This window comes from Sparus aurata, chromosome 2, assembly GCF_900880675.1.
Source record: "Sparus aurata chromosome 2, fSpaAur1.1, whole genome shotgun sequence".
Lineage (NCBI taxonomy): Eukaryota > Metazoa > Chordata > Actinopteri > Spariformes > Sparidae > Sparus > Sparus aurata.
In genome coordinates this window covers 5,077,400-5,085,832 of record NC_044188.1, presented here as the reverse complement: position 1 = coordinate 5,085,832, position 8,433 = coordinate 5,077,400, and positions in this window count along the sequence as shown.

Below are 8,433 nucleotides of genomic sequence, written 5' to 3'. Positions count from 1 at the left end.
CATGTGTGCTGCTTCTGCACAGGGAGCGTTACACGGCTAAACAAAAGGCCTCTGTCGGCCGCGGTGACTCACATTCTGAGAAAATTAAAGATTTGATTCCAAAATCAAAAGCCTAATTTAAAAAAAATGCAGATATGGATACGTATTAAAACTGTTTTTAGTATCAAGTATTCACCACCTGTAGAAACGTGGCTCTGTAAAGTTTGTAACTCGATCTTTGCGGCAGCTGTTTTCAACTTGGATTCACTAAATGTGCAATAAATTCTGATTAAGACCCGAAAATCAATGCAGGAGTGAAGTTAAAACGCCCACAGCAAAAGTATTCACAGTTTTTACACTTAATTATCATTTCAAAAGTTGTGTTGTGCCACGTGTGCTTTCAATTGTTTTTTTTCTGTTCCGTAAAACTTTTGATTGATGGTGTTTTCCTGCTTTTCTGTTGTAGGAAAGTCACTAAAGTCAGTTTGGATAATCCATCATGCACACGGATACATTTTTGTTTTTTTAATTTTGGTCATTTTTTCTCGCTACCTCATGTCCCATCATTGGATGGTCAATGAAGGGAAGTTTTATTCTCCAGTTGTGCATGTAAGATGTGAACATAGACTACACGAGTCAGAACCCTTCACATCCTACAAGAAGTATCAGAAGAATAAAGTACTTCTGTGCCACGTTAATGTGTCACAGAAGTGCTTTATTCCCTCTGAGTGTGAATTTTGGACACTGAAAAGACTTTTCTGTGTCATTGTTGTACAAAATTCTGCATTTTTTCAAACGGTGTCCGTCTCATTCTGACTGAAACTCGAGCTGCACACCTGAGCACAATTATCCCCTCGAAGCTCAGCTCTCACCTTTGACCTTGAGCTTTTTGGAGATATCTCAGCGAATATCAGCGGCCTTGACTGCAAACAGCGCTCGGATATCTGTTTTTCATCGCCGCATAGAACTGATCAGAGGAGCAGGAAGTCGCCTGGAGCAATCAGAGGGATCAGACATTTCTGTCTTTCAGTCTGTCTGTCTGTCTCAGTTGTCTCTCCATCTCGGTTCACGCAGATCGTCCGTCCTGAACTGCTGTGGCCCAGCCTTGGCTGCTCCAACAACATAATTCAATTGTCTTTTTATCCACAGGCGATGAATAACCTCTGAATAGTAAATCAGCGTCGTGGCGTCTCATCTCTGGACTGGATGGGTCCACAGGGGCTCCGATGGAGGGAGACCAAGCCGGCTCCATTCCATCCCCTGCTGGTGCAAATCAAAATAAAAGTCGTTCTGAAAGGCCCAGCATGTGCTCAAGTCATTTGAGGCCCGGTGGAGAAAAACCCGAGAGAAAACACAACCCTGATTCCCATCCACGTATTGACAGACAGACAAATCAAAAATGTCTTCCCGTCTCAAGCACACCCCGTCAGTCTTAACCTCGCGACCGGCTGCACAAGGTGCGATGAAACACAGCAGAGCAGCAGCGTGAAGGACGGGCCTGTCGAGTCCGTCTGTGTTTAACATCCGTCCATCACCGCATGAGAAACACAAGGCTGCAGGGAGAGACTCACGCGCTGCATCTTCAAACCAAAGCACAAAACACCTTGGAGCTCGATTAATCGATTAGTCGATCAGAAGCGAAAATGATAGCCAACTATTTTGATAATTGTTTCGTTGTTTCAGTCAATTTCAAGCAGAAATGTCAAAGATGTGTTGGTTTGGGTTTATTTTAATCTCAGCTGCTGTCGTTTGTCTTTCATGACGGTAAATGAAGAGTCTTTGGGTTTTGGATTTTTGGACATTTTAGTCGAAACATTTGATCAATTTATCGTGAAATAATTAGCAGAATAATCCATGACTATAACAGTTAGTTTCAGACCCTATTTTCTGCTAAATGCTAAAAGTAAATGATTGTGATTTAATAAAGTCACTGGAGTTGCAAATGAGTGAACATGAGTTTATTTTAGTTGAAATAATCAGCTTACACGATTCAATTATCATCAAAGATATTACTTGAGCAACTGTTGAAAGAATACTAACTTGTTTCTGACTTTTAAGACACACTTCTTGTTTTCTGCAGCCCGTTCCCCTGATGTTCTATGTATACGTTGTTGTAAATAAATAAAAATGTCATTCCCATTTTACGAAGTTGCAGTGCATCAAGCTCTCTTTGCACCCCGCGGCTACGTCAGCACGTGTGCCCCGATAACTCGAAACAGAACTGACCTTCTTTATGCAAATGAGTGTGTTTGCATGTGTGTGTGTGTGTGAGAGTGTGTGATGAAGGGGGGTGTCTCCCGGCAGCAGATGTTGGTGTTTTGTCAGAATAATTTGGTGGGAATTTTCATGAGCTGCACAAGGCCACAGCTGGGTTACAGGTGGGGAGAAGGAGGAGGGGGGGGGGGGGGGGGGGGGGGGGGGGGCGGTGTGGTGGATGGTTGCGAGGAGGGTTAAGTAAGAGCGGAACCCCCGGACCCCTGGAGGACAGAACCCTGTTCTGAGCCAAAAACAGCCAGTGAGTTAGACAAACAGACACGGGGATGGGGGTCCGGGAGGGGGGTTTGGATGAACACAGCAATTACCCAAATGATTATGTTCCTCATTATACACTGTACGTCCTGTGTAACCAGTGACAGTACATGTCTGGCTACACTCAGAGGCCGCTGACCTTCTGTTTCCCCTGTTTGTTCAATTTCCAGCATGGATGCACCCACTGACCACATTTCACACATGCTCAGATATATGCTGGTTTTTTTTTTCCTGTAAGCACGAGCTCCATCAGCTCTGTTTTAAAGTATATGAAGCAACAAAAGGAGAAAAAAAAAAAAGAAAATTCTAAAAGAAAGTGGCAATTACCTCAGCTCTTGGCAGGGGCGCTAATTAAAACCAAACTTGTTTCCTTCAGTGAACAAACATGACAGGCGCTGAGCAGAGGAGCTTTTTTTTTTTTTCCACCCCTGCCAAAATATTAAGTGAGTGCAGGTGCTCCAGGAATGTCTACAAGGGCGGGGGCAAGGCAGCGCTGACCTTTTTCTCTCTCCATTGTGTATGTGAGGCTCCATATGTGTGTTTATTTATGTATTTGTGCATGTGTTTCCTCAAAACCCCTGACTGGTTTCACGCATGCTTTGGTTGCACGGCAGAGGAGCACACCCAGCAGTTTGTCTTAGCGCCCCTGTGCCGCTTCGCAGTGGTGGAAAACTGGAGCAAAAGCAAAGTGATTGTTATGTTATTCGGGAGAGGCTGGGGGCTGCCCCTAAGCAGGACCAGATGCAAGGGTCCTGCCGGCTCCTGGACCTGATTGAGGGAGGCTCGGTAGCCCCAGTGGAGCCTCTGACGGGATTCACAGAGGCTTGGCAGACGGGACAATTTCCTCTCTGCACCCTGAACACCTGATCACTGTCCTGTACAGTGATTTTCTGAGCAAGGCTATAAAGGCACATATCAGTAACATTCACACACTTTTTGTGATATTATAAAACACGAAGAATGTCGCCGGTTGTCGCCTCACTGCCACGAGGACATCAAAGAGCCCAATCAGCGACAGAACGGCACCCCCCGGGATCTCGCTGTCAAACGTGATTGGGTTCAGGGCTCTCTGCGTGAAAGGCAGGCTCTCTAATCACAATGCCAACCCCACTGCCCTAATAGTTGTACATAATTCTTTATTAATGTCCATCCAAGGCTATAACTCACGCTCATTAGCGAAGTTGCACATTTAAACAGTTCCGTTCCTGGAAGTCTGCAGTGTAGCGTATCTTTCAGCCGTCACCGGTGGAGGAGGAGGGGGGCGGAGGATGGAGAAGAAGCAGGCCTCCAGTGCAGGTGGGGGGTGGGATATTCTGGCAACTTCCTGGAGGTCAGACATGCCTCACCCAGAGGGGTGATGGGTAAAAAAAGGGACACCTGGTCCGGATTGACACCTTGAGGCCAGGCAACCAGCCAGGTGAACTGCCTGAGGGACAGCTGCAGTGGAAGAGAAAGAGACGTGACTGGAGATTTAGATCCATCTGAATGAGCCGACAAATATGTAGCTTTGTGGCCCACTAAATTAAATCTTTTTAGGACCGGGGCTGCATCTAACAGATATTAATATAAATATAATATATATAAATATAATAATAACCTACAGGGAAAAGCACCTGATCATTACATTTAGAAGCTGGACCCAGAAAATGTCGTTTTTGCTTGACAAATGACTGATAAGATTAACCGATTATCAACATAGTTTTCTTTCCATCAACAAATCGGTTCATCGTCTACCCGCTGCAGCTCTACCCTCTCTGGCCTCCGGTTAAACGCCGGCACTCCTGGTCACGTCTGCCTCTCACATTCCTCCGGAGTCCCGCCTCGTACAGCCAGGCATCTTGGCACGGCGCTGACGGGGAATTTTCCACAGGTCGACAGTGGAAGGGGCACACAGGCTTACCTTTGTCTGTGCCCACGCTCTGCCTCCTTCTCTGCAGACCCTGCACTCTCACGAGCACAGGCGCACACACTGTATCTGCCATCTCAAACACACACACACACACACACACACACACACACAGCAAACAGTGACACTAAGCCAGGTCCAGATGTTGGCATTTTGAGTCTGTACTGTATTTTCTCATTCCGCTCTCAACCATTTAGCCTAAATCTGTTTTTTGGGGGGGTTTTTTTGCATCCACGAAATACGAAACATTGTCATAAATACGCTTTAATTAGATTACACCTCTGCATCCTCTGAATGATAAAAGAGAAAAGGCTTTTAGTGTCTCTTTGAAGTATATAAAAAAAACACAATGCATGAAGTGAAATGCATAAAATCAGTTATGTTTACAGCTGCGCTTCTATGGCTCTTAGATCATTGTTGGCTTAACACTTGACGGAGAGGAAACTTCTCTCTGTTCGTATGAAGTCTGCGGATCATTAGCAGGTGCAGCAGGTCTGGATATTACAGGGACGAGCAAATAAACTTAATAAAGTCTGAGTAAACAACAAGAAGCGCTGCGCAGAGCCTCTCTTCACAAAATGTAAACAGCCTTTGAAACAGTTTTCCACGTTTCACACACAAAACACTATCACAGGTCTGCACAGATTTCAAATCACAACATAGATCAGTCGCGATTTCTACTTGGTCAATGAAAAAACTAGAATATGAAAATAGATTTCACTCATTTGGTGGCTCAGTTCAAACCACACTGGTTAGTTTGTGTGTGTTTGTGGACAACTTTCAAGATAAAAATCCATGTTTCCATTTGTTGTTAGGCGACGACCTCGATGCCGTGGTTAGTTTTACGCCAGCAGACAAACACAGGACTTTCAGAGAGGAGACAGATGTTTATGTCCAGTGTGAAAGCAAAAGTCAATGGTGAGTTCTTCTAAGTTACTAACATAGTTTAGTTACATACATCTTGTTGCGGATACAGGGATGTTGGCCATGAAGTAACGGAGGAAACAGAGTTATTTTAAGCTGCAGCTAAACCTAACGAGGTAGTTGTTTTACCTAAACTTAGTAAAGCTGCATATGACTGAGGTTCATGCAGTTGTTTTGGGAACTGTACCATTTTGGCAATCAGTTCAGTCTTTTAGTTCATTCAAGTTTTTCATTTTATAATCCATCATTTGACATTTCAAAAATCGAAGTATTGTAAGTTTTTCGTTAGCGTAAATGTTAGAAGTGAAGTTTCTAACAGTTTCTCCTGCAGACAACGTCCAATAATGCGTGAATAAACCATGTATGTGTGTTTGACCTGTCACAAATGACAGTAAATGTAATTGTAATGTGGATTGATGTGATTGGTGTAGTGTCATGCATCCGTCTACAGCCCTTTTAAATGAAGATGACGTACACTCTAAGCATCAGAACCGTAATTTAACAGTGTTTATTTAGTGTAAAAACACTAAAGTTACGTTTTTAACTTTTTTTAAGGTTGTAACAATGTTCACAACCTGTTCACACTGCATTCACCACTAAAGTCTGGCAGTCAGGGTTCAAAACAGTTGTCAGTGCTTAGTACAAGCTGACCTGGAGAGGAGCTCAGGGATTATTCCCATGTAAAGACAGAAGTTTTTCCCCCGCTCCCTGCTTGTTACCCGCCGGGCCGCTCTGAGGCCACCTGGTGGTGGGGTAATTAAAGTACCATAGCTCAGCCAAGCTGCAGTAACACTCCCAAATCCACAGAGAATGACCGGAGCCATGGGTGCTCCTAATCCTGTTTGCGGCAATCGGGAACCACTCCAGTCCCAGCCGGAAGATGGGGAGGTCGAGGGCGGAGGACAAAAGGCCAGCGGAGGGAGAGGGAACGAGGGAGGGTGGGAAGGAGCGAGAGGGACAGCCAACCTGTATTCACCCTCTCTCCACGTCTCCCTCTGTTTCACTGCTTTTGTTGGTGAAAAAAAACCTGCAGAACCTCCCTCTTCCCTTTACCATTGCCGTGGCATATCTGAAGGCTCAACCTCCTTTTTTTTTTTTTGTATTCAGTCAGTTCACCGAACAAAAAAGGGCATGGCAGTAAACAGCTCGGCAAATGAACTCACCAACTTAGGTGGATTTTCATCCGTAGTGGACCTAAGTCACACGTCCAAGTGTTTCATAAGTTTCATGTCATAAAAATCTAATTTGTGAATTTACGAGCTCTCTGCGAGCGTGCAAAGATTTACCTTGGAGAATAACCTTGCGCAACTTAATGGATGCTGTGGTTTGAATAGAAACAGCTGACCTACACCAGATTATCCCTCTAACATTCACGTTCAAAGCTGAATTTGTGTTGCCTCGCATGACCTGCCCTTTATCCTAACAGGCTGAACTCCTGAAACGCTCTCCCACCAGCCGCCCTGCTCGCACAGATAATAATCCCCTACCTTGGGAAGACAGAGCGAGAGAGAAAAGGGCACAGTGGTAATCCAGTCTGCAGGTTTGTCCCCCCCTCGTCTCTCCTCTCTTCAGGGGGTTCGGCCCGGTACCCGCCCTCTCCTGAATGCCCCAGCACCAACCCAAAAAATCCAATTAGACTCCTTCATTAACAAACCCAGCAGGAGAGGTACAAAACAGGGCTCTGTGCACAGCCTAACACATGTACACACACACACACACACACACAAACTGTGATCTGCACCTGTGCGCTCTCCCACACTGCGAGGTGCAGACAGGGCCGAAGGCGCGACAAACAAGCTTTCGGCGGTGCGTTGACTCATTTCCGACAAGCCGGCTGAAAACTTTACGCAACGTCCAGCTCCGCACAGGCTGAGCTCTGTGCTCGGTTTTTCCATGATGCGATGTCCCCGATGGACAGACACAGCACTGCTCACTGCGACACCCTATTACAGCATGTGTACTACCTCACTGCTCAGGAACCCTCTGCTCACCCTCGGACCGGCTGGACCAAGAGCAACCCGCAAGAAGGTCGGTAAGAGCGAACAGCGCCCGGCGAAAGTCTCCACGCAAATGCTTAAAATATATTTGTACGTTTCTATCTCGACTAGATGGTCGTGCTTTTTACTTTAGAGATTATTTTTGGGTTGCAACGAGATTTACACAGCTAGTGGAACAGCAAAGAAATCTCAATGGGGCCGAAACCAACCAGAGTTTCTATGAGGATGACTGCAAACTGGGTGTCATTCTCGATCGATCTTCAGCCTTCACAAACAGTGCGTCATCACCCCGATTGGCGGGGATGAGGGTGTCCCAAGCTGCTTTCACTCATTAATTAGGAGTCGGTCTCCAGAACCTGCACACAGGTGACCTGAATCCACTGTAATCAATCTAAAGGGAATAAGAAAAAACACAGCAAGTACTTCACTGTGGGGTTGCTACAGGGTTATGTGTGAAGGATCATCTGCGACCATTGATGTGCACAAGGTGGGCGGGGGGGGGCCCAATTGTTGAAAAACGCACGCTAAAGTGCCCTCTTGGTCGGCAAAACACACTAAACTGCCCCCTTGGCTGGTTAAAACATGATAAACTGCCCTCTTGGGTGGCAAAAACACACGCTAAAGTGCCATCCTGGGAGCCAAAATACGCGCTACAGTGCCCTCTTGGTTGGCAAAAGACACTAAACTGCCCTCTTGGTTGGCAAAACACACTAAACTGCCCTCTTGGGTGGCAAAAACACATGCTAAAGTGCCCTCTTGGGAGCCAAAACATGCGCTAAAGTGCTCTTATTTTCGCACCTGCCCTTCAAAAAGTCTGTGCACACCACTGTCTGCGACTAGAAATGACAAAGGCAAGACGTCTTTTTGTAGAATCCGAATTAGCTTACAAGGAGTGTAGAGAGCCAGCAGGTTAGGTCTTCCTCCATCCACCTAGCTACCCTGCAACGCTACAATACTGACATTAAAAAGATATCAGATGTCCACCACACATTTATCATCGCCAGCAGCATTCGTAATAGAAAGTTCCCCTGAATCAGTCCAAAGTTTTGGGGAGCCGCCGACGCTGCTGACCCAGTTGTCCGTCTCTTTTCGGGGGAC